The sequence below is a fragment of the Pleurodeles waltl genome, chromosome 1_2, assembly GCF_031143425.1.
Source record: "Pleurodeles waltl isolate 20211129_DDA chromosome 1_2, aPleWal1.hap1.20221129, whole genome shotgun sequence".
Taxonomy (NCBI): Eukaryota; Metazoa; Chordata; class Amphibia; order Caudata; family Salamandridae; genus Pleurodeles; species Pleurodeles waltl.
The window spans coordinates 670526919-670553742 of record NC_090437.1 but is presented as its reverse complement, the minus strand read 5'-3'; the positions used below and the strand labels follow the sequence as shown (position 1 = coordinate 670553742).

The 26824-nt window shown below is 44.7% G+C and overlaps 1 protein-coding gene across 4 annotated transcripts in view; it reads right to left on the bottom strand.

Annotated features, from left to right (window-relative positions):
• The window catches only part of MMAA (metabolism of cobalamin associated A), a 95263-nt gene that overhangs the window by 725 nt on the left and 67714 nt on the right, over nucleotides 1–26824 (bottom strand). The window lies entirely within an intron of this gene.

The following is a 26824-nucleotide window of genomic DNA, read 5'->3' as shown; positions in this document are numbered from 1 at the left end:
TTTACCAGTGGAGTAGGATCCACCATAATGATGAAAATGATTAAAGAATTCCACAAGTGGGTTCTTTTTCAAATTCAGCACTTTCTATGGAAATCAGAAGATTTTGACACTACTGCCAGTGCTCAAATTGAGCTAGTGGATGCAGGGGGGCCCACCAGCACTCACTTTTGGGGGCCTGCACCCATTTTTCCTTATCAGATGTTGATCCAGCACAGGACAGAGAAAAACACACAAGGGGTAAAGAAAGGGAAGGACAGAAAAAACATAACAAAGGGAGAAAGCCGCAACCTGTGAGAGTGAGATAACGGGACAGGGAGTGTCTGGTGGTGGAAACCGATATGAGGTGGAATCAAAACTACACAGCCCTGGTATTAACCACCCTGCCGTTTAACAGCGCCAGCCTTGGGCTTCTCAGCAAATGTTTGGGTATTGGCACTTATTCTTTTCCAAATTAAACAAGGATTACCAACCAAACTGAATCAGCCCTCTTGACTACTTTTTGCATCTGTGTTGTCTCCTTTCATACAAAACTGGTTTTAGAGAAAAAACACGTTAGTTACGTGTACAATGTGGTCCTCCAGTATTGATATCTGTCATAGATTCACATGCTTGAATCTTCACTGGCGTCATGGTGGGAGCCCCACAGTATTTAAAATAAGCAGTACCAAAAAGTACATTGAAAGAAAATAGAAAAAGCAAGTGACATTGGTAAACAATTCACATTGTTTTAATAGAACCAGACTTCAGCCAATCAGAGGCTGGACCCAGGACCACTTCTCCCCTGCAGAGCCACCATAATTAAGATTTTGAGCACAAGTGTGAATATATATATATATATATATATATATATATATATATATATATATATATATATAGATAGATAAATACATGAGTGGTAGGCCTAAATGGGGAGGTGGGTTGGTTGCATGTGAATTTATGAAAGTTATCAATACTAGAGAACCGCAGTGTACAGGTAAGTAACTTGTTTTTTCTCCTGTATAGAATCGTTATTGATTCACATGCTTGAATCAGAGTAGCTAAGAGTAAGCAAACTCAGAGCATTTAGGCAGTACAGTCTTAACGAGGTGTACCTGAAATAAGCTACAAAGCACTATGACATAGAGATATCTTACTAGCAAGCAAGAAAAACAACAGCTGAAATATATGAAATCAAGCACCATAACATAGAGTATATGAACAATAAAACAAACTAAAATATAATGTATACCTCAATAAAAAAGGTGACGTAAGACTGCCTGCCTGACAGCCGCATCCGCTTTCCATGCCAATTCCAAACAGTAATGCTTGGTGAAAGTATGGGCATTCAACCATGTTGCCGCCCTGCAGATATCTGGGAGCAACACTAACACTAATAAGGCTGTGGATGTAGCCATCTTCCTGGTCGAGTTTGCAGTCACTTTTTCAGACGGTAGTCTCCATTCCTTGTCGTGGCAAAAGCAATAGCTGTTGGTACCCAGAGAGCTATGCTGCTTTTAGAGAGTGTTTAACCGTTTCTGGGAAGTGCGAAATAGAAGAAAAGCTGATCAGATTTTCTGAAAGGTTTGGTCCTGTGAATGTAGAATTTTAGGCAGCATTTGACATCAAGAGAGTGAAAAGCCTTCTCCGCTGCCGATGAAGGGTTTGTAAAGTACCCTGTCAAAATTATAAGTTCATTCAAATGAAAACAGGTGGGAACCTTAGGAATGAATTTTGGGTTTGTTCTTAACAGAACATTATCATCCTTGAATTGTAGAAAAGGCTCGGATTGTAATAGCCTGAATCTTGCTAGTCCTCCTGGCTGATGTGAGGGCTAACAGAAGGGTCGTCTTCCATGAGACACACTTTAAGCCTGCCTTATAAATAGGTTCAGAAGGTGGCTTCATAAGCTGGAAAAGAACCGTATTCAACTGCCAGAATGTAGCCGGGGGTTTTATCCGTGGAAAGGCCCTGAACTGGCCTTTCATTAATTTCTTTACCAATCTAGTGGACCATAGAGCGATTTCCCCCAGTCTTTCTGCGGAATCAGGAAATTGCTGCTAAATTCACTCTGATGGAAGAGTGTGCCAAACCTGACTTTGCCAAGTGAAGAAGATATGACAGCAGTTGCTCTGGAGAAGAGTGAAAAGGATGAATGTCATTTTTGATGCACCAACTACAGAATCTCTTCCACTTTGCCATATAAGATTTATTTGTGGGAAAAGCTCTTTCCTGTTCCAGTATAGATTTGTATTCCGTTGTTATAACTAGAGATCCAAACTCATGTCCATAAGGAGCCATGCAGACAAATTGAGAGACTGTATCTGTGGATGTAATATCATGGAGATTAGATCATTCCTCGGCTGCAAGTTGATGGTGGACACACTGACAGTAGGAGAAGTTCTGTATACCAATACTGTCTCTGCCTTGCAGGGGCTATTAGAATGTCATAACATGGCTCTTTCTTCATCTTGTGCAACACCCTAGGAATGAGAGGGAAGGGTGGAAACACATAGGCAAACATTCCTGTCCACTTGAATTTGGAGTACATTTCCCCTAGACCCTCTCTAGGGAACCTGCTTGCAAACCTTTTTTGTTGGATAGAGTTGCAAAGAGGCCAAGTTTTGGAGTACCCCATTTCTTGAAGACCTGAGACCGTTGTCTATGATCCATTTCCCATTCGTGGCATTGACTGGTTACCTTGCTGAGAGAATTCGCCATACATTGTCTATGCCTGGGGCATGTTCTACTTGCAGTGGTATGTTGTGTGTTAGTAATCACTCCCAAATTTGCTGGGGCTGAGAAGAAAGGTTCTTTAACCTTGTGAGAATGTGGAAATATGCGTCTAAGAGATCAAGAGATGGCAAGAAATCACTGCTGATCATCAGCAGACTCTCCTGCAATAACAACATGCAGAAGGGTTGCTTCTTCATGTATTTGTTTAGCTGTCTGAGATCCATGACCTGTCTCTATTTTCCTGAGTTTTTTTCTTAATCAGGAAGAAGTTTGAATAGAAGCCTTTTCCACATTACCGGAGAGGAACTTCTTCTATAGCTCTCTTCAATAGAAGCAGTGAAATTTCCTGTTTTAGGAGAGTGAGGTGTTGATGTGCTCTCTTGCGTGGCAGGTGACATGGGGGCTTTGGTAGAAATTCCATGGTGTGACCCTGATATATGATGTTTAAGACCCATCTGTTGTTGGTGATACTCTCCCACTGATTGAAAAAAGCAGAGAAAGGATGGTTCAGATGTTGTCTATGGTGGTCTGAGGTAACTATTGCCAGAGAAATGTCACTGTTGTCTTACCGAATCTTGGGCTTCTCCTTGAGCTGGTTGCTTACAGTAAGAGGAGTTGGGACATCTGTAATGCTGCTGTTGCCCAGTATATTGTGGTCAATATCCTTGCTGTGCTTATGGTTGGTATCTGTACGAGTGGAAAGAGGACCTTTGTGCGTATTGTCCTCTTCCTACATGAAAGGACTGAAAAAGTTTGTTGCAGCGTTCCTAAGGAATGTGCTGTGCCCATATCAACCTAGATAGTCTAAAGGGTGTTAACCATGTGTTTTGCAAACAAAATCTCCCCAAGGTCATATCCAATATTTTGGCCTGGACCTCAGGGCGAAATGAGGAGGCCTTTAACCAGCCTTGTCAGGGCAGTACGGCTGCGCCTGCCTAAAGGCAACAGAGGATATGTACATTGCCATGTCAATGATCTCAGAGGACACCCTTGCACCCTCCTGCAGAATGCCTTTAGCCTCCTTCTTTTTGTCTTCATGCAGGTGGTCAAGAAGAGGTGCGAGACCTGACCACAAATGGCGGTTGTAGCAACCTAGAATGGCCAGTGCATTCAACGCTCTGATGGAGGTGGCTGCCATCGCTGCAAAGTATCTGCCAATATTGTTGAGTCTTTAATCTCTCTTGTCCGGTGGAGCACAACAAAGGGCAGATGGGTTCCTGGAGCAACTCTGTGCTGCTTGCATTACCACTGAATCTGGCTGAGGATGCCCTATCAAGCATGGTGGTGAAGAATCTGGGGCCTTATATTTTTTGTCCATGCGCGGAACCACAGCAGTGACAGATGCTGGATTTTTCATCACCTTCAGGCCTTCCTCCCATATATAATTGACGATTGGGATGGATCGGATAGATCTCCTTGCCGAATCCTTAAAGTTGTACAGGAAACATTCTGTTTGTTTGAGCAGAAGAGGCAGATCAAATCTCTCGGAAGCATGTTCCATTATTTCATGAAATCCTCCTATATCCTCAAGAGGAGAACAGGCTGGAGAAGGTGGAGCTATGTAGTTATCCCATTCTTGAACTGGTGTACCTCACCTCAGGCTGATCATCTTGGTCGCTTTCCATATATTCATCCCTGATGGTGATGGTGGGAGGTACAACTGTATTTTCCTGTGTCTGGTATGGTAAAGGAGTTGTAGACAAAGGTATCGTAGCAAGTGCCTCCGTGCGTCCCAGACTGAGAGGGACTGGTGCATGTGAATCGGGAAAGAGCTTAGAATAGTCATTTAGCATGTGCCTCAAGTCAGTGACTAGGGAGATGGGCACGGCTACGTTATGTCTTCCTGCAGTTTGATGTTCTTCTTCAAGCTCATTGTAAAGATAATGCTGTTGAAAAGAGTCATATTTATGAGCTATGGGCTGCTGGTGGGTCATGAATGATTAATCTCCTTCTAAGTAACTGGAAGTATCCTTATCAGGATCATCATTATCATCATCCTCTGATTCCTGACATTTTACCTGCAACTGTGAAGGGCTATATGCTGGCACAAAGATCCCTTTATCTGCTGGTTCCTTAATGTAAAGGAGGCAGTGGGGATACCCTGCTGAGTGACGTCCAAACTGGTCTAAGTTGAGCAGATACATTTTCAGCAAAGAATGTCACCTTTTTGTGTCTCATTGACAGGCTTGTTGATAAAGAGATCTTCTTAATAATATTCATGGTCGCTGACACTGGTCATCTATGTGGTTGTTGGCGGAGCGGCCTTCGATGGTGCAGTCGTCAACAGGATGGCTTATCCCTGCTGTCGTCAACGAGGTTGTGGTGGCCTTCACTGCCCTCGTCGATGAAGCAGTCGCCGTTGTTGTTGTCATCGTCAATGTGACTGTTATTACAGATGTAGCACTAACGTTTTTGTCTTTGATGAAGGGTCAGTCGACGACAGTGAGAAGGTCAACGCTTTTTTCTGAGGAGTGACAAGCACAGAAGATGATGAGGATGATTTCTTCTGCCCAGAGCCTGCAGAGGAGTCCTTAGAGACAGTTTTTTCTGATTTTTATTTGTCCACAGTCCTATTCTTTTAGAGTCTTTCATGGATGAGGTAAAGCCCTCATTTTTGCATTTGCGCTCTTGAGGAGAGCAACTAGGACCTTCCTCCTCGTCTGAACCAAACTGAGATTTGGACTTTTAATTCTGGAGCCATAAAAGCAATGTGGCTTCTCTGTCCTTAAGAGCTTTTGCAGGAAAAGTTATGCAGTGCTTAGAATCCTTGGGTACATGGTTATGATGTAAACAATATAGGCAATCCCTGTGAGGATCCTCGGAAAATAGCCATGCCATCCCAAAGGACCTGCATGTCCTGAAAAGTCTTTTCTTAGATCCTTCTGACATATTAGAGGTAAAACACAATACCTTAGAGATGAATCCAAAGAATTCCTAGAGAGGAAAAAGACGTCAAGAGTTCATTAACTGTAACAATTGAGCATAGCTCACACACGACGTGTGGTTAGAAATCTGAGGTATAGTGGCTCTACAGGGGAAAAGTGTTTGTGGGTCCAACTACTAATTGGCTGAAGTTTAGGTCTATTAAAACAATGTGAACTGGTTAACAATGTCACTTGCTTTTTCTACATTCTTTCACTGTACTTTTTAGTACTGCTTATTTTAAATACTGTGGGGCTCCCCCCCTGGATGACGGGGAAGATTCAGGCATGTGAATCTATTAAAGATTCAATACTGGAGAAAGAAAACCACCTAAATACTTTTGTTCCTATTTCTTTCTTTTGGAAGAGTACCACTGGACCCTGGAAGCCCAAAATCCACCTTAACTTTCAAAATGAAGCTACACTGCTAACATTTCAAGTGGTTTGCTTATCAGCTAGGTGCCATCTATTGATAAAGTAATATAGGTTGGTGGACAATATAAACTAAGAGGTTGCTAACCAATGATGTGCCATTGGTGGAACTATATTGTTGTTTTAAGTCCTACTGTATTGCTGCCTCTTTATGGACGCTTTAGATGGTAAATTAACATAACCAAGATATGCAAAGAAGTATTATGGTGATGGTATTAGTCACTGAAGCTCAAAATCAGGAACGTGTTTTGTAAGTTAAGGCTCCATCAAATTGTGATAATGCTATCTGTAAACGCTCTGTCATTAAAGGGACTACTACCACTTTTGGAAGTCTGCCGACTTTGCATGTGGTTAAAATTGCAGGCAAATTCTAATTCAGCATGCATTAAAATGTTGCAGGTAATGTTTTTTGTTTTTCTTCTCCTTTATGTGTATACGTCAGAGGTGTATGAGTCATATTCTTTAAGCTATGAGTGTGTGAATTTGATAGTCAGATTTAAGGACCTTGTCAATTCTTAACACATCATCTAGGCTGGTGGACATGTCCAGTGCACAGCAGATGATGTGTGTAGTGTTTCTTAGTACCACGTGCTGCTGGGTACTACAACTGCTACCTATATGGTATACGTGGGCCATGTTGGATGTATGTGATAACACAGTTGTTGTAAAGTGATGCATAATCAGGTGCGAAGTGCTGGAGTTAGCCACTTTTGTGGCATATATGTGTTGGCTGTATGCAAGATATCCTGTTTGTGTATTTTGTAGCAAGTTTGTAAGTGTTGTTTCTTAAAGATTATTGCTTTCATTAATTATATTTTACTAAGCTAACTGGACTCTGCTGGGTGTATGAAAGGAGTTTTGTCCAATGTGTTTTACTAGGACTTTGTGTGAATTGTTTTTAAGCGAAGTGATAAAAAAATCAGCTTTTCTTGGACTGTATTACATTCATGTGATATGTTCTCATTAATATGTCTGAAGTATTGTGTCATAGCAATGCGGAAAAAACACTGAATGATTCGAACTACAAGAACAATACATCACATTTTACAAGATATTTCATAACATTACTAATTTGTTTTAGACAAAAATATTTCATTTTGTTCTGGCTTTGTATTTCACAGAACAAGGATGCACATCTGCAAGTGTTGAGTACCAACAGTGAATTACTTTCTTTCACTATTTATAAACATGAAGCATATGGGTATATAGCACCACCATACAAAGGTGGATTTATGGTAGAATACGTGAATCTTCTGAAAAGGGGTGTGTAAATGGAGTGGAAGAGTCTGTTGCCGGGGAGTTGTAGTAACTTTAATAAAGCCAGATGAGAATACAGATGTTCACTACTACAGTTAATGTAAGATAGGTCCTGAGTCCTTGTAGAGCTGTTAATTTAATAACATACAGGAAATAGAAAAGTAGGATAATAAGACTGCCCACTACATACTCAAAGGACACATGAAAAACTCTATACCTCGTGGTTAGGTGAGTAACATCATCATAATTGTTGCTTATCGGCAATTTGTGTTCAATTAGCTAAATGTATGCATTTTATAACTGTAGCAATTACTACTCAACTCAGTTTTGAATGTAAGTTGTTTTTTTCCTTTAATCAGTCTCACGAAGACATTCTTAATTTGTTCAATACAGCTATATGGTCATATTTATAAGACAACATTCAACAACTCGAAAAATCAAAATAATATACGAGTCTCACATTTACAGATCACCTGACGCTAGTCCATTGTTTAAAAACAATGTACCTGCTTCCACACATATATCCTCTTTTAGACATAGCTATCATTCATCATTTCTCCACTGAAGTCAAATAATAATGGACACATTAAAATTGCCCACATGTGTTTCAGTTGATATCTTCAAATACTAACTCATCAGGACCAAGGTATATATACATTAATAACTTTATGGACAGATTTTGTCGTAACAATAATAATAGGACCAGAAATAGCAGTAAATAAGAGCAAATCATTTGAGGTAGTCACATATTGTGTTAAAATCGAATTTCTAAGGGGAACAACATGCACTGAAAATCTCTGGTCAACAAATCTCTCAAAAAAAGATGTCTCAAGTCAGGTGAGTCAAAACACATCACAAAAGGTGCGATTGGACAAGGCTTATCACAGGTAGGGAGAGATTCTAACCTCGATACAAAGAAGCAAACTGCCAAAAAAAACAACAAGAGATACAGCTGGAAGAACACTTCAGTTTTTTCATCCTATGCTACAACTTTATGTTCCAATGTCACATTCCATCCTGCCTCTCTTTTTCTCTGATGTTCGCCGATGTTTAGTGAGAATGTAATTTTGTTAGGTGACCAGCTTTTTTTGTGGTGCGAGAACGGGCGATTCTAGTCTTGGCCAATACAAGCCAGATCAACAAATGTATCTGTATTTTTATTATTTTTCAGTTCTCGGTTGGTGACCCATTAGGCAGGGCCCCAGACTGCACACTGCTTGTCTGTCTGTGACTTCACATACTATAGTTATTACTCCCTCCAATAAGCATAGATCTTGAGGACACTTTTATACTATGTGATAGAAGTTGGAGCTGGAGGAGTTACATCTGAGGCACGTCTTCTGCACCTCCATACATCTTGCTGAGGCTTTTCGGGGATTAACTAGGCATGGTGCAAGTACTTAAATTATTTGAATTTGAACTTTGGGTTCCTGGAGGACTTTCCGGTGTGTTCTAGCATCTTAATCCATTCGGCGGTGGACAAACTTTTCCTTATTTTCGAGCCTTACAACTCCCTTAATCTTTAACTGTCAGCTCGGGATGTCTTAAGCAATTCTATATACACAAGAGATATCGCCTTCTTGCACCCCTGCACTCCCATGTGTAACAGGAGTCGCATCAGGTGGGTCTTCAGGGGTTAGTTTCCTCACACATTCCAAATCAGGTGTGTTGCTCTATTTTGAGGTGTTGTACATTATGAACTGTCCTGCTGCTACGCAGTATGCCTTCCTTAGGTTATACAAGATATACATGATGCTATTTTCGAAGAGACAGCCCAGGATTCTCACCTCTGCTGCAGTCTACGATTGCCTGTCTCTTACTCTGAATACGCCACGGAAGCATGGTAGGGATTTCCAGCTCACAAGCAGGTGTGTCACCCATGTGGTTTAAATAACTCGGCCACCATTCTTTGGCAATTTTCACCTACTTTCAGCAGGTGGGTTCTAGTTTAATGGCAGCCAAGGTGGCCTAGTGGAGCAAGACAGTGGGCAGCTTTGCCCTTAGGTCATCCCTCTCTGCACTCCCACCGTCACTGAACCACCTCAGACTACAGCAGCAGCAGCGGGTGCTCCTAGTCCACCTTCACTGATCTCCAATTGTACCTTTTCGATAGCAACTCCGACCCGTGCCTCAAATGAGATGAAATAGTTAAGAGTGCAGGTCTATAAAAAACTTGTGGCGTACAACTATTAGTACTGCAATAAAAACAATACAGCAGCTTTGGTAATAAGATTTTTGGATTTGACCATCTAATCGCAGGGAAAGAGGTGGGAAGGGGAGTGCCAAAAGACTAAATACCAATGCACTGGTGCCACCTATCTGATAAAGTTATCTGCCACTGTTTATGAGTTTATTTTGTGCATATGCACCCCCCAAATACTTGAAGGTTTCAAATTCCCATCTGAAAACGGTCACAACTCCAAATCTGGCTTTGCAGGTAGAGGCAAGATTTCTCCGAGTTCACTTGAGGCACACATCTGTAAAGATGACTTTCTGAGGCTTCCAATACATTTCCCTGCAAATTTACATTTACAAGCCTTCAAGGTTACTCCCCTCTCTTTCTGATTAGAAAACACTTTAATCAGAGACCTCTCATGTGTTTCAGCCTCCTTTCCAAACACTAATATGTAGTCCTAAAAACACTTGCCATTCGATACCCCCTCAAACAGTGCTTCCATTACCCATTCAAACACTGATACAGCCAAAGCCAAACCAAATGGCATATGTTTAAGCCTGAAACCCTTTCTGGAGTAACAAACATGTCACGTGCCTTCATTTCCAATGCAAACTTATCTGGTGGTACGCTGAGGTCATATCAAGGGCAGAAAAAACTCAAGCATCGTTCAAAGAGGTGAGCATTTCTGATATATTAGACAGCGGTGCCTGTCAACCCAGATTCTATCATTAAGATCCCTTAGATTTATGCACACACTCACAGACCCATTGGGTTTTCTAGCTAACAACCATTCTGAACTCTCAATAGGTTCTATAAAACCCTGTTCACACAGGCTAACCAATTCCTTCTTTAGTTCTTCATGCACTGGTAAAGGTACACAATGTACTTTGTGGACCAATGGGCGCATGTCAGATTGCAAAATAGTCTAGTGCGTAAAGCTTCTAACTTTACCCAATTCCTCTGCAAAAACCTCAGGAAACATTTCTATCCATGTGCACTCATTCACTATCAAGATCAAACCACATTCTTTTCTTAATATCACTTGATCCAGGCTACTGGGATCTAAAATTATCCCCAAATTCTGTTGCTCCAACCAGCCTAGCAAACAAGAAACCAACCACATACACTGAACCATTAGCTCTACTGTCTGTAAAATGTAATTTTGCATCAAACTCCCCCAAAACCTCAATGTGTTTACCTCCATAAGCTACCGAACTCACAGTGGACTCCCTCAAAGTTGCACTAGAAAATTTTTACCATTCCTTAGGTCCAATTAACGTAAAAAATGAACCTGAGTCAGCCATCAATTTCAATAACATGTACCACAAAATATGGTATTTGAATGCTCTCTGCTCTCACATGGGCAACATGAACACTTCCACACTCCTAAGAAACTCCATCATGATCAATGACACCACCATCCATACACAAAACAACATTAATCATCTGAATCTGATGCCACACTACACCCTGTGCTACATTCTGCAACCATATTGATTCTTTGGTTAGAAGCATTATTGGGTTTAGACCTACCATCTTTGGCACAGTGTCCCTTCTTGTGACACTTTGAGCACATTTTGTGAATAGCAGGGCACTTTCAGGCATGGCCCAAAAGATTCTTGTTGCCAAACCGGTATCATTCCACCCCTTTCAGTCAATACAAATCCTTTCTCTCCTTCCCTTTCCATTTATCACTGATATAAAGGGCGTGCACGTCTGATTTCACTGATATATGCTTAATGAAAACAATGGTAGCCTCTATATTACTTACAATTTATATTGCTTTGTCTAGTGTTAAGCTATTCCCCTACATAAATGTTCTTGTATCTTTTTACTATTTGTCTTTTCTACCATTTGATCTCAGATCATCTTCAATTCAAACTTTTTGTAGTTACATGATGCTGCTAGAATTCTTAATGCAGTTACATACGATTCAATTCGTATGCTGTTCCATAATGATTTTTTTTTAATTCTCTTTTCAGAAAACGTGCGCCCAACATTTTAATTGCCAAAGCATATTCATCCACACTGTCACCCTCACCCCTAACATGTGGTATCAGTAAATGTTCCAAGATATTCCTCCTTTCTGGACCTACAGAATGAAGTAATAAAGCATTTTTATTTTTTTCAGAGTAAATACCTCTCCTTCAATTGCTCCTTAAGCACCTCTGTCCACTGTTACTACTTGTGTCTAGAGATATACAGCACTAGCTGCACCAACAATGGTGAAGAATTACAGACTGCCACTGAAGTAAGCGTGAACTTGTACGAATTTACAATAATGCATTGGGGGCAAACTGAATGCTGGGATGTGAAGCTATGTGCTCTCACCCTTCTGTCTAAAAAGGCTCCCTTGAGCCAACAAGCTGACAAGCTCTGGTTGATGCACTTGCGTGCCAGTGAGTGATTCTGAGCCCTGAGAAGACTTTGGCAGCATTTCCAGCAATCCCACAAAAAGCTTCATCTCTACTGATGAAGGACAAAATCCAGAAACATGTGTACAGATATTTACAGCAGTAGCTGCACCAACATTGGTGAAAAACTACAGACTACCACTGAAGTAAGCATGAACTTGTACCACATTTACCATAATGCTTTGGGGCAAACTGAATGCTGGGATGTGAGGCAGTGTGCTCCCACCACCCTTTTGACTGAAGAACAGGTGCAGCAAGGTGTGCAAATCACCGTTTGCAACTCGTAGACTTGGAGACTTCTTGGCGACACAAATGCCAGACACTGAAAAGTTCCAGTAAACTAATGCTCCTTGGTGTGAGACTCACCGTTGTGAACTGCAGCCGCTCGGCTCCCAGGCCGCTAACCGCCATTACTTTTAAGATGACACCGTCTTGATGACATCACCTCAATCAACACTGAATTAAACTTTGAGCTGACAACTACCACTACACTTAAGCTGGTGAGTGGCACCGACGTGACGCAGTCGTCCATACAATGCTCTCGGGTACTTTAAAGATGGCACTGGCATGGTACCGATGTCACCATCCAAATCAACTTCCCTTACTAGCTCCTCGCCAGTCACAGCCAATGATCTCTGATCTCACTTGCCTTGTCTGCCATACTTTTGCTCGCAAAAAGGAGGATTGTGCAACCCGAACTGCCAAACTGGGCTTCTGGGTCGATGGCCTTTCGGTCGCTCTTCCAGTCAGGTATAATTTGAAACAAGATACTGGAACACAGGTCAATAGAGCCTGCTTGTCGCCATTGTAAAGATGACTACCTGGGGCTTCCAATAAGATTCAGTGCTGAAGTTTATATATTTTTTTTACTTTATTTTATTCAGTTTCATAAAACATACATGCTAAACTTTGAGCAGTGCAAGGTCGTAAGTACAATGTAGGGGGTGTATCAAAGTCACCTGTTGAGGCATTGCCGATAAGAACAATAGCAAGTACAACAACAGATAGGGTTTGTCCATAAGTCCCTCGCAAATCAGTACGTTACTTAATCTAAGTCACTGAGTCAGGCACATATTTAGACGTAAATCAATTGCACACTTAGTGGTCATATTGATAACACATTAACATAGAGTCTGATCATTTTACCCCTCATCAGTGGCGCCAGCGTCAGAGCTGGAAGAGTTCTCACTGTTGTAGTTAACAAGGAGCAGCCCCCATGTCGTAATTGCATCCATAGCGCGTTCATCAGTATGCGTCATACATGTGTGTCTCCTCAGTAACCCCCTCCCCCCATTCAAGATCCCTCATCCATACCTCCATCACTGTTGACCTAGTGCCCATCTAGACAATTGCTACTCTCCATTTGGCCAACAAAAGAGCATGTTAGGCAAGCTTGTATGGTAGTTTCCTGCCTTTAGGTTTTTTCACCACCCCAAGGGACAAGCCAACGGAGTCAGAGAAATTATCATACCGGGGGCTCTTATGATCTTACGTGTCGCTTCCCTCAAAAATCCCTGGATCCCACCATAAGTCCCAGGCCAGATACAAAAGATTAGCCCCCACATCTCCGCATCGTGCACATTTAGCCTCTCTAGAAGGGTCAATCTCTTTTAGACATCTGGGGCTCATGTAAGTAAGATGTAGAAAATTAAAATGCAGCAATTTAAATCTGTGATTACAGGACACCGTCCGCGCCAACTCACAAGCCCGTGCCTAATCTGCATCAGTAATGGATATTGCTAATTCCCTCTCCAATTCATACGCGCTACATAGGGAGCACTCTCCATTTCTTCATGTATAGCCGTAGGTGATCATGTGCCTCCACTCCCCCCACTGAATCAGACCATTTAATACTCTAGCAGGTTGTGGTGCTGTGGGAAGCCCAACCCATATCTCTATGCCAGTACGCTCCATTCTGGCATAAGGGAGAAATTGGCCTGGCCTTACTCCAAAGGTTTCCTGCGCCTCTTGAAAAGTAATGAAGACCTCTCCAGGGTATAAGTCACCTGCCACCCTTCTGCTCTCCACCGATCCATGGATATGTACTCATGCAGTGCCTTGAACAGAGCCAAATCCCAGAGTTTGAGCTCCCTTTTGAATGGGGCCTTACGCACCACCTTCCCAACCACCACCTCCCAGAGTGCTGTGGTCCACCTCGCCAGGTAAGTAACGGGATTATCCGATTGCACCCCACCAACAGTAGACACGTCAGGGTTTCATCCCCTAGCATACCAGCGTATAGTCGCTTTTTGTCAACCAGCGCGTGGCACGCTGTAGATTCGCTGCATAATAGTAAAACCAGATATCTGAGAGAGCAAGTCCCTCATGCTCCATATCGCGCTTAGAACCAACAGCGCTACTCTACTAAGCTTCCCAGCCCATACCCACAATGTCAACAAGATATCCAGCTTGCAAAAGAATGCAGGACCCAGGGGAAACATCGTGTTCTGGATAAGACAAAGACAGCAGGGGAGGAAGACCATTTTGGCCACTGCCGCCCTTCCTTTTACAGACAGGGGGAGCATGTTCGAGAATCATATTGAACCTTTCAAGCAATTAACCACCCTATCAACATTCAGATATTTGTGTGACGCCTCAGTATGCGTAACCTGAATACTCAAGTATCTGAATCCCTCTGTCTCCCAACACAGACCCACTTCAGGTAGTTGATCCAGGGGCCTTCCAACCAAGACAGAAGGGTCTTTCGAAGATTGGCTTTAAGCCCAGAGACCTTACCAAACTCAGTGAGCAGACCCAATAGCATTGGTACCAACCTACTGGGGGAGTGGACATATACCAGGGCATCGCCAGCATATAGTGAAATGATATGGTTGTGACCTCCTAACCGAATCCCCCAAGGCTCCATCACCTTAAGCAGCAACAGCGCCAGTGGGTCAATCACCTGGGTAAAAAGGAGCGGCAAGAGGGAACATCCCTGCCTTGGGCCCCCAATCCAACTGACCACGCTTTTGAGAGGTCTCCCCTTATTTTTATGCGAACCATGGGGTTAGTGTAAAATAGGCACACCCAGCCACTAAAGATGGGCCCAAAGCCCATCCCTCCCAAAACTGGATTCAGGTACCCCCATTCCACAGTATCAAAAGCTTTCTCCAGATCAAGGGAGACCAGGGCCAAATTACGCTCATCCCCCATGGTTTCGTGCAGAACATGAGTTAGCCGTCTTAGACTGAGTGTAGTGCTCCAGGCTGGCATAAAGCTACACTGATCCTCATGAACCAACTTCCTGATCACCCCTCCCAGCCTGGTCGCTAAAAGTTTACATATTATTTTTACATCAGAATTTAACATAATAAGAGGTCCGTACGAGGAGGGATCAGCCGCATCACCTCCGGATTTCAACATGAGACATATAATTCCTTCCCTCATGGTATGCAGAAGAATTCCGCTCTTCTGCGTCTCACGGAAGACTTCCATTAATCTTTCTTCAAGTATGGCGGAGTAGGTTTGATAAAACTCAATGGGGAACCCATCTCCCCTGGAGATCTATTGAGGATTCAACATGCCTCACCCAGCTTCTCACCAGTGATCTCACCCTCCAAGTCCTGTGCTGCGTCTAGCAATAGGACCGGCAACCTTACTTCATTCAAGAATTCCTCCAAGCTACCAGACATTCCCTCCCCCTCAGCTCTATACACCCTCGGGAAATGCTCTGCGAATATCTTCAGAACATCCTGGCGACCAGTTACAAGGATGCCACTAAGGGCACGGGTAAGTAGAATAGAGGGGATCTTCTGCTTTCGCTAAAGATCCATGCGAGAAGTCTACCAGCATCATCACCCTGCCTACGCAAGCGTTGCCTGTAAGTTCGGAGGGTGCATTTATTTAAGGCAGAGGTCTTCACTCTGTGGAGCGTGACCTCTAGGGGGGTCGTGGAGTCATGGGAAGGGAGTTACGCATTCCCCAGCTATACTGTCAGCACAAAAAGGATTTATGAAAAACTGTTCACCTGCTTTTGGTAAAGCAACCGTCATGGGGACGGTTAATTCTGATATTGTAAATGCTTCAGTGGAAGTGTCATTCACGGAGTGTCCTGCGCTGTGAAACCAAAGCCGGGCAAGACACATAAACCACTTCCTGCCAGGGTGCTTGCTGCCTGAAAGAAATTCAAATATGCGCTACGAGTTAATCTGCAAATTTAAAGGTCGCTGGGGAGCCGGTATTGGCTTTAATTGATGAATCGTTGTGATAAAGATTTATTCTTTTTGAGTGGTACTGCAGTTAACAACTAAGCTGTGAGGTGAGTGTTTTTAATTGTAATTCTATTTACATGGCGCTTACTACCCCATGTAAAAAAAAATGCATTACACAGTCTGTGTATTGCTAAAATCTATATTTTGGAAGCACCATTTTATCATAAAACTTTCAAAGCGTTTTATAGCAGTATATTTTATACTGTGTGTAAAGCAAGTTTAAAATAATGACTTACATATTCACAGTGCTTTCATTCACAAGTTGTGAATTCGTAGCACTAAAAATACACAAGTTACTATTTTCCACGGCACAACCCAAGAATTAATTGTGTGGCTCTCTGGTTACACATAGACCACTGCAGTGGGTTAGCTAATAGAGGTTTCATAACATAGTATTGTGCATTTACCAATGAATAACAACATTTTGTATTTAATTTTCTTTTAATCTGTGTGTTATTTTATATGTAGCTACCCAATGGTGAGAGACCTAAAAAACTTACAGAATATTTTGTTTTTGGCCACACCTTTGACCCCGGCCCCACGCTCACTGACACCACCCCTATTGCATGCAGGATCTCAGTTCCCTTTTATTTATTTTTAATGCACCATTCCCTTGCGGATGGTGGGAGGTTGGCAAGAACTGGAGAACTGTACTGCACACAGCACTGACACATCAGTGAGCACAGTTCACTCATCACAATATAGCTGTCACTGGCCTGGGGGCTCAGCTGTGATGGCTGCAGCAGTCTGACCACAGCTGAGACTCACTCAGGCCGGATGGCAAGCAGCAGTTATGTTCCTCTTTCGCGCTGCTGCCTGTGCCTCCAGTTTGGTGCATGCCTCATTCAATCAATCAATCAATCAATCAATCAGGGTTCTTATATAGCAGGCCTACTCACCCATGAGGGTCTCAAAGTGCAACCACTGACTTACATTTGGGCTACATTGAACCCTGTATATGTGTTCTTTAATGTGAGGGGCACCTTACCTTCAAGTCCTGCAGACATGCACTGTCCTACAGTACTGTGGTAGCTGCTGACACAGCTGCTCTCCTACCCAGAAAGTGCCTGCCTCAGCATACGTTTGCACCCCTGCACCTAGACCAGCTCTCACTCCCAGGCAGCATCAGAAAAAGAAAGCTGTGGGTCACAGATGCACACAATAATTAAGCCCTATTGTGCATGGGGGCACAGCACAGGATGTTATACTACTGGGTTCTCTGTGCTCAGACTCCCAAGGCCCTCCAGCCTCCCCCCCCCCCCCCAAACGTGGCTGAAGTTAACAACAGCAGCAAACTAACATAACTAGGAGTCACCCACAAACCTTTGGTTTGCTAAACACTGTTTAATATTATTTCTCTACCGTACAAATTATTTGCTGTGGGAATTGGGGACATTTATGGTTGTCAATGATGATGAGTACCAGGTTCTAGAAATTTTTGTCAGAGAGGAGTCCTTATGCCTACAGAATTTTGACAGGGGGGTCTCTGCATCAAAAAGTTTGAAGAGATCTGATCTAAGGTATCCCAGGTCTTCTGTACCTCCCGGCGGGCCCGAAGGATTCCTGCGTATATCACCACTGAGGAGGTCACCGAGCCCTGGAAATGTGCCAGATGGCGTTCTTGCACCAGAAGTTCAACCTCTAGCCACTGGCAGACCCGCAGGTAGTTCCAATGCATGCACCCGTCATGACTGCTTTCGGAGCGTCCCAATATTTCACCCTAGAGGACGCAGTTCCCCAATAAGTATCTAGATAGTTAGTGAGAGACGTTGCCACCCCTATTTCCCCCACCTCATGCAGTTTCACTTTGTATTCTTTAAAGCGTAGGCAACATGTGCTGTCTAACAGAATTTCATATTTGATTCTAACATTGTGCAACAGTGGGTAACCCGGGTGTCCATGTGCATTTTGTTTGTTTGTTCTAGCCTAAGTGCCTCCTTTTTATAGACATTTTGATCCCACATGATGTTTTGATACACATCTCTCTCAGGGCTACTTCAAACATCTCCTATTTCAACATTGTCTTGAACTGAATTTAATTTTTTTTTTAAAGAAGGTAAGTATGTTGCCTTTCCACAATGGTATTGCAGAGATCCCATGTCCCCACTCCAGTGTCAATTACAAGGGATTGTCCTTGGTTACGTTCACCCTAGATATTCAGAATTTTCTTTAGATGGCCTATGTGGGGGTGCCTAGAAGCATGTCTAGTAGGGTGTGTAATATGTACTGCAGAGTAAAAAGAGAGTCTGTGTGTGTCTTGGTGTGTGTTCTACCAAATATCAGTCCCCACTAGAACATCCCGTCAGTTAACTTTTCAGAGCTACTGTTGTTTTGCACCCCTTGCAGTGGGGATAGAGGGAGCATTTAGACATGTCCAAGACTACGTTGTATGCAAAGTTGTAGTCTCGCTCTATATATTCTCTGTGAAGAATGTTCAGGGTTACCCGTTCAAAGCGTGCTCTCTAGTATTACATATCTGCCTTCGCCATTAACATGTATAGCTGGGTGCACCTATGGGACTCCTGGTGCTATCTATATTAAGTGCCCCTTGCCTGGTGGCCACGATGGTGGCTGCATCGTACTATCTTTCAGCTAACTCCACACAGACTCAATTTGGTAGCCCACCTAATCCCAGCCATCCAGCCTGCAGCTGCCATAATTTGCACGGCCAGCCCTTCCCAGATATGACTATGAACTTGGAGGGCTGCAAGGGGGTCCAGATGTTTAACTACTGCCCCGGTTGTGCAGTTGCCGACTATGGCCTGTCGTGGGCTTTCAGCCACGGTCCGCCTGGGGCCACGCTGGCAGAGTACCTGCAAAACGGTGCCTGCGTTGCTAGCTACATCACACCCGGGAGAGAGAGAGTGCACACAAACCCTGGGAAATGGCCCCCAATACCCAGAGCCAAGCACAGGATGCAAGTGGTTGCAGCCATCACCGCCTCCAGACACAGAGGTACCTGCTTGGGGGGTGGGGGAGTCTCAGCAGTAAGGGTGCATCACTGCCCTTTACTCTGGGTCGAGCTACCTCTGCCGGTTTGAGAGGTGATGCTGAAAGCGCCCTGGGGCCCACCACCTGGATGCTCATCGGGAAGGGACTGAATGTGGCCTAACAGCACCCCGTGCTGACAGGTGGCTGCGCTCGAGAGCATTGGTTCCTCCCTTGGTGCGAATGAACCACTGCAGCTATCTGTGAGATAAACTGGGACAAGCTGAGGCCCCAGATGCCCTTGGAGGAGCCAATCCCCCTGCGTGCCGCTGCCTGTCTGAGAGGCCTTAATTGCCTGCTGCTTGTGAGCTAGCCGCTGCACCCTACAAACCTCAGTGAGAGCTCCCCCGCCCTAGCAGTTTTGAGAGAGGAGCTACCGCTGCCACAATGTAAGTGACTGTCATCCAGTGGTGTCGACCTGGGCCTTGCCCCCGGCATCACCCTGGCAGGGCCACTCCAGAAGCCTGATACCGCCAAGGGGCTGCTGCTCCCTGTAAGGAGGACTGAGAGGGCCACGGCTGCACTGTGGCAGCATGGCCTGCCACCATAAACTAGAAGCAACTGCATTGGGAGGTCTTCCCACCCTCCCTTCTTCTTCCTCCTCACTAGCCACGTGGGCCTCTCGCCCATGGAGACAAAGTATGCCACCTTGCGGCCCTGTTCTGGAGAACGCTCGTGCACACAGACCTGACTGACCCAATGAGCACCACTCTTTTAGCAATCCGAGGCCTCGCAGGTGCCCACTATCTGCACAACTCATTATTTTGTTTGTACTACTCACTGGAGGCCCACTGGAGGGGTAAGAGGATCAGAGATTTGGCTACGCCTCCCAAACTTTGCCCACCATCCTCAGCTCACCAACATCATGATGGGGAAGCCACGCACTACCCGCAATAAGGCCGTGGGCCTCTGCGATCTCCTGCCACCCACTCCCTCCAATAACTAAACTATAGGTGTGCTGAGAAAGTCCTCCACGCTATCTTGAACACCAAGACATCACTGGAGGCAAAGATAGATGCAGTATCCTTGGATGTGAATCTCTTGAGGGCGGACCATCGCAAACTGGCAGAACCCATGGACGATACAGAATCTGCCCTGACTTCCATGAACCCCACGGTGCATGACTTGCAGGCACAACTGAGCGCCATAAAGGAGGAGGTAGCTTCACTACACTGCAGAGCAGAAGATGCTGAGGGGCACTCAAGGTGCAACAAAATCCACTTCATAGGGTGCGCTGAAGATCCAAGTGTTGAACTATTCCTCTAAAAATGGCTGATGACTACTGTCCTCAACAACACCGACCCAAAACTGTTTTCTGTGGAACAAACGCACCTAATGTCTGTCAGACCACCCCCATCTGGAGCTCCACTGCAACCCCTCACTGCTTGTTTCCTCAATTATTGGGACCCTGACCTGTTTCCAAACTAAAGGTCCCTGGCGAGATGATAACGAAGAGATTGTAGCATACACTGACTTCACAGCCGAGGTCCAATGTCTTCAGGGCTCCTATGCAAAAGTCAAACCGTGCCTCCGCGAATTGCAACTTAAATATGCGCTCTTGTTCCCGGCGAAACTCAAAGTGATGGCTGGAGAGACCTCCCACTTATTCTCCATGCGAGGATTTGCGGACTTGGTTTCACGCAAAATGTTTGGCTCACACCAACATGATAGCACAGCCGACTGATGGCTGGGTGGTCCCTTGACGTAGAAAGCGTAGGAAAGTCAAGACACGTCCTACCCAGTGTCAAGTGGCTGCTAAACATGCATGAGCAGTAAAGGTGGCATCGCAACGCAGCATGAATTCCTCTGATCTTCTACGGCACAATCAATTCTCAGACTCTGGTTCAGAAATGGGCACTTCCGGATCATCGATCACCAGTATTGGCCATGGAACACAGGTGACATCCCAGTCAGCTGATGACTTCTCTGTGCTCCTGAACCTCATAGTGCCTTGAAGGGAGGGCTACATAGGCATGTCAGCCTACTGTTAACTGTGACTTCAGCAGCAGACCCAATACTGAGGGCCATGATCCAGTCCTGGCCAATGGAGGACTCACACAGCTGACAGCCCATGTCCCACACGCACTCCAAAGAGGACTTGTTTCATTATTTGCTCAGTTTCTTTTACGTTTGTTTGCAAGTTGGAGAATTATGGCCAGGGATGCAAGAGTCCACTGAACCGGGGTTGGAGGGGGAGAGGTTCAGCCACCCAAGCTGGTAACTGTGATTGTTTATTCTTTTTCTTTCACAGAGTTTTATTTAGAGACTGCTGGCCATCATCACTTACTCACAGGACGCGACTGGCAGAGAGGGGGGTCCACTTAGCGTCAGATGCCATCCACACAGAGCATCCCACCTGCACCTCACATTTGCAACACATTTTGTTGACACTTAGGATGAGCACCAACACTACTCAGCATAATCCACAATATAATATCCTTACATTGAATGTGCATGGCATGGCTACATAAAACTTTGCAAAGGTCTGTTTTTGTAACTTCGTATGCAACAGGTAGTCAGTCACTTGGTTTCTATCAACCAATGAGTGCCGTTACTGTTTAAATTGAATGGACATTTTCTTAAAGATGGACCACAATAAGAATATATTTAGTGCTTTATCTGTGCAAGACAATTCTTATCTGATCAGACGACCTCAATTAACAGGTAATGTGATATGTGGCTCTTAAGAAAACACCTACATATATAAAAGGGACATAGCCAGACATTGGCTCTACTATTGTTCTATCAGAGGGGGTTTCTGGCCTTCCCAACTCCTATACAAAGCAGCCTAGAGATTGCACGAACTGCCTGAACATGCTAGGCTGGACAAGTCCTTGTATGTAGGCTTCAAGCCTTGTCTCTCACCATAGCAATAATAACAACCAAAAGCAGGGTAACTCCTCATAATCATTTATACGGCATCATGCATGCACCGCAGAGTGCTTTAATACTGATACTGTAAATGTGGAGCTGTGTATAATGCGTCCCGTTATTTAATATGTCAGAGCAAAGGCTTCTTGGGTGTCGATAAAAAGCCTTTTTTTGATTCTAGATCATCCTCGTGCTTTGTTCTTTTATAGTGGTCTCGGGGTGCTGGGTTGCTTTATGACTGGTGATATTAGGAAGCTGAGGTTGTGGAGCAGTTACTAAAATGGTCCCACTCTGAGGATTAGATATTCCAATAGGCCAGTCCAGCTGTGTACCCTGTTTTCATTAGCAGCTTTTCTCTAGCCAACACTGCTTTGTTACTGTGTCTGTAGTGGGTGAAGGGCTGCACACAGTGCTCCAGTTCATGTGATTGCCAAGTAAAGGGGGGTAGAGTTTGCACGGGTCGCATGCTCATGCTGTGCGCACATAAGGTTAAATGCCACATCCTTTGCAGCCTGTGAAGCTTAAGCCACAACTTGTTAAGGAGCTCCAGCTGCATATATCCAGAAACAACATACCCCCTCCAAACACACACTTGGCGGATGTGAAAGCTGGAAGCCATTGCTATATCTGTGGCCTGTGCAGAGTCATGGATATATAACATTCTTCAGCAATGTTGTCTAATGGGACATATTTTTAAGGAACCGTATTAACCATCAAACCAAATGGGGGAGTAAGGGGAGTTGCTTAGAGGAGACTAGGGATGCATCTCGGCCTTTTACCCAAGACATCAAACTATCACTGACCTCACTCTAACACTACTTGTTCTAAAACCTTGCAGGCCTCATCACTTGCTCAGACACTGTCAGACGTAAGCAAAATAAGCATTTGTCAAACTGCCGTAGGCCTGAAAGAAAACATTTACTTGCATACCAAAAAATACACTTTCCAAAGCACTAGTAACTAATGGATGTTCTGCCAACAAATATTGTCTTATTTGTTTAAGTCATCGTTCCCACATTCTTCTGCCACTTTTCTCATGTGACGAATACAAAAACACGTATTACGGCATATGGTTCACAATAGTGTTGCTAGCAGCAGCTGTTTTTTCTGTCTGCTTTTAGATGTTAATCAGTTCTGGAAATCCTCACCTGATTCACAAAGCACTTTGTCCATCGTTGTGTGCCAAAAATAGTCACTTTTACTTGCAGAAAGGTTTTAGTATTCGCAGATTTGTGTTCTTTGATCACATATTTTTCCTTCTGGAAATTTATTAGCAAATCACACCCGCAGCTGAATTAAGAACCAACTGCTCACAGAAAATGCTTTGTGAATCAGGTCTTATTATTGAGGTGTAACTGTGACTGTGAAAGGCAATCTATAATAGGAGCAAAGAACAAGTTACTTACCTTTGGTAATGCGCTTTCTGGTGCATACTCCAAGTAGTAGTAGGGATCCTGTGCTCCGGTAGTTGTACGACTCCACAGTAGTTTCATACTGCCCAGGAAAATATGGAGCTGAGCCGAATACAAGCACCAGCCCTGTATGCTGATGTCAGTTTTATCACCTTTCTCCTACTAGACCCTCATATGCTGAGCATCACACCATGTCAGGACAGTGTGCGGCGTTCTAACTTGGAACCTTTTTACATGTAAAAGAGGCCTACATAGGTGCCACTCCTATGTGCCAAAGACAGTTACTGTCGAGACTGCCTGCTTCCCCACGGTACACAGCAGACCACAAAAGCAAATTGGTGTGACCAGTGTGTAGATTCCTAGACTTGTGATCTTATTAATGGATAGAGGCCAACCACAGAACGGGGAGGATGGGAGTGTTGATGAGGAATCTGAAGCTTTATAGAGTCTCTACTAGAAAGAGCACTACCGAAGGTTAGTAATTTGTTCTTCTGATAGAAGCTTCTAGCCATGGGTTCCCCACTTTCTGACAAGGATGCTGCATGCCAATGCAGTGGTAGCAGCTTTAGTCCTGGTAGAAGGACTACACAGTCCTTCCATATGCTGCTTTTTATCCAGTCCACAGCAAATACTAAAGCAGAGCACAATCCAGCAAGAGATGGCTCTCTTCTGCATATCCTTGCCTTTCACTCCAGCGAACCCAACAAAGAGCTGAACCTGGTGTTCTTTGGTAAGATCTGAGTACAAGCTCAGCAATCTAATGGGGTCCAAACGATGGAGTCTCTCTTGCTCTTTAGTGGTGTGAGGCAGAGCATAGAACACTCACCTATCGTGATGTTTTGAGCAAGGCGGAACGGTGTCAAAGATGCCTGTGTCCATAAAACCAGCTTGTCATGGAAGAACGGTATGTACGGTGAGTTAAGACAGACAACCTGAAGCTCACCCACGTGCCACACCGATGCAATGGCAATTGCAAAGAACAGCTGTGAAGTGGCTCAGATGGAGTGCACATCAGAAAAGTGAGGACAAAGTTATAATTCCACTGTTGCATGACGAAGTGGGAGGGAGGACACAAATGTTGTAACCCTTTAAAAAAATCTTATACCGACTGGAGACTTAAACAAATACAGCTGATCTGGCAACTGCAAAAAGGGCCGCAAGGTATCTTTTAACTATGCCAAGAGAAAGGCCTTGCCAGGCTAGGTACAAAACAAACAGAATGCCAGATCACTTGGCCGCACCAAGCCATATATTTGTCCCAACAATAAGGATATACAGTCGAAGGACACCTGGCTGCCAAGATGACATCAACTGCCTCTGGAGGAAGGTTGAAGGTGTTCAGCTGTTGCCGCTTAATCTCCAAGCATGAAGGTGGTGATTGTGAAGACCCAGGTGCAGAACTGTGCCTTGCTGCTGCCACAGCTGGTCCTCTCAGAGGGGCAGCTTTGTCGGAGGACAGATGCTCAAGCCCAGGACCATACTCTCCATGCCCAATCTTGGTCACTAGAATTACTAGGGCCTGGCCAGTTCTGATTATCTTGAGTACTCGGTGGAAAGGCATAGAAGAGTCCCAAGTTCCACTAGAGGCGGAATTCGTTCCAGAGCAAGAGACGCCTTGGAAACTCCAACTCGCAAAAGTGCTGACATTGCATGTTCTTGGTGGTAGAGAACAGTTTGACCCAAGGTTCTCCCCATTCACAGAAGAGACTCTGCACCATCTTCGACTGTAACTCCACTTGTGATCTGCTAGGCATCAATAGCTGGGCTTGTTCAACCTGGCATTCAATGATACTGTCAGGTGGTTCACCAGCAGAAGATTCTTTGGTGGTCCAGCTACTACCAGAGGCACAATGGTCTCCTGGCACATGGTCCATGACCCCACCTTGTCCTATTAGTTCATGTACCACATGGCCGTGGTGCTGTCCGTGAGCACTTGAGCACCAGGCTTACTTTGATGGGTGGCAGGAAAGCATTTAAAACGGCAAGCAGAGGGCTCTCAGCTCTAGACAGTTGATGTGGAGCGAGGTCTGCATCTGAAACCAGAGGCCTCTGATTTCTGCCTCTCCAAGATGGCTACCTCAACCCAGCAGCAAAGCATCATTCACCACTGTAAGCTATGGATGGGTAAGGGAGAGGGGTTTGCCAGTGAGCTAATTGTGGTTCAGTAACCACCACTGCAGGTCCTTCGCAGTATCTTCCATAATCTCAGCATGGTCGGAGATGTCCCCTTGATGGTGGGCCCACCAAGACTTCAAACCCCACTACAGAGTCCTCATATGCCACCTGGCGTGCTTGCTCAGCAGGATGCAGGAAGCAGTCAGTCCCAGCTGCCTCAGAGTCAATCTCACTGAAATCCAGGACCAAGAATGAAAGATCAAAATCATATTCTGAATGTCTCGTACTCCCTTTCCTGAAGGGAAGGCATAAAACAAGCCATGTCCAGAACGGCTCCAAGATAGGTGAGCATCTGAGAACAAGTCAGGTGTGACTTCAGCATGTTGTTAGTGAACCCCAAAGCTGACAGGAGGTTCGCTGTGGTCTGGAGCTGGTTGATGACTGTCTGGCATGAGCCCGCCTTCAACAGCCCATTGTCGAGGTAGGGGAAGGTTGGCAATCCTGACGTATGAAGCTCTAATATAGGACCGAGGATTCCGTCCTTCTTGGGCACCAAAAAGTAGCAGGAATAACAACCATGTCCTACTTCTGGTGCACACACCCAGGCCAGAATCGTCAGATCCTGCATCCCACCGAGTGGAGGCGCTCCACTAAGAGCACGCTAAGGGGATTGGGCAGGTTAGGTTGCAGGAGGGGCTGGGACTAGGCCATGGACTGGGCCACAGACTGACCTTGGCCATGGGAGCAGTGGGCACCACAAATGTAAAACTGTTTGGCTCCATGCTGTGGCTAAATTGGCTGGCGCTGTAGGGTACCCCGGCTCACGCTGCAAAGTTAACAGTAGGGCTGATGAGGCTGGTGAGGTGGAGCAGATAAACCTAGGGAAAAAACTATGGCCTTGCTCTCCCAGACTCGCTCTAGGGTTCAGTCTGTCTTATCCCAAAACAAACAAGCCCTGTCAAAGGCATATTTAGGAGGGACAACTGGACCTCACCTGAAAAACCAGTGAACCGCAGCCAAGAGTGTCAGTGAATGGCCACATTGATGCCAATGGTCCACCCTATGGAATTGGTAGTGTCCAAGTCATGATGACTTGTGAACTTGGCTGTGTCCCAGCCATCCTGTATTGCCCGGACAAGGACAGGTCAGAGATCTTCGGGGACACCTGGGAGTACTTGAGACACCGAGTCCCAAAGGGCGTGGAAGCAGCATCCCAACAGACAGCTGGATAAGTGGAGCCCCATATCAAGGAAGGTATCAAGACTACTAGCATCCTGGAGGTTGTCAAACCAGTACTCTTCAGTAAATGGCTGAC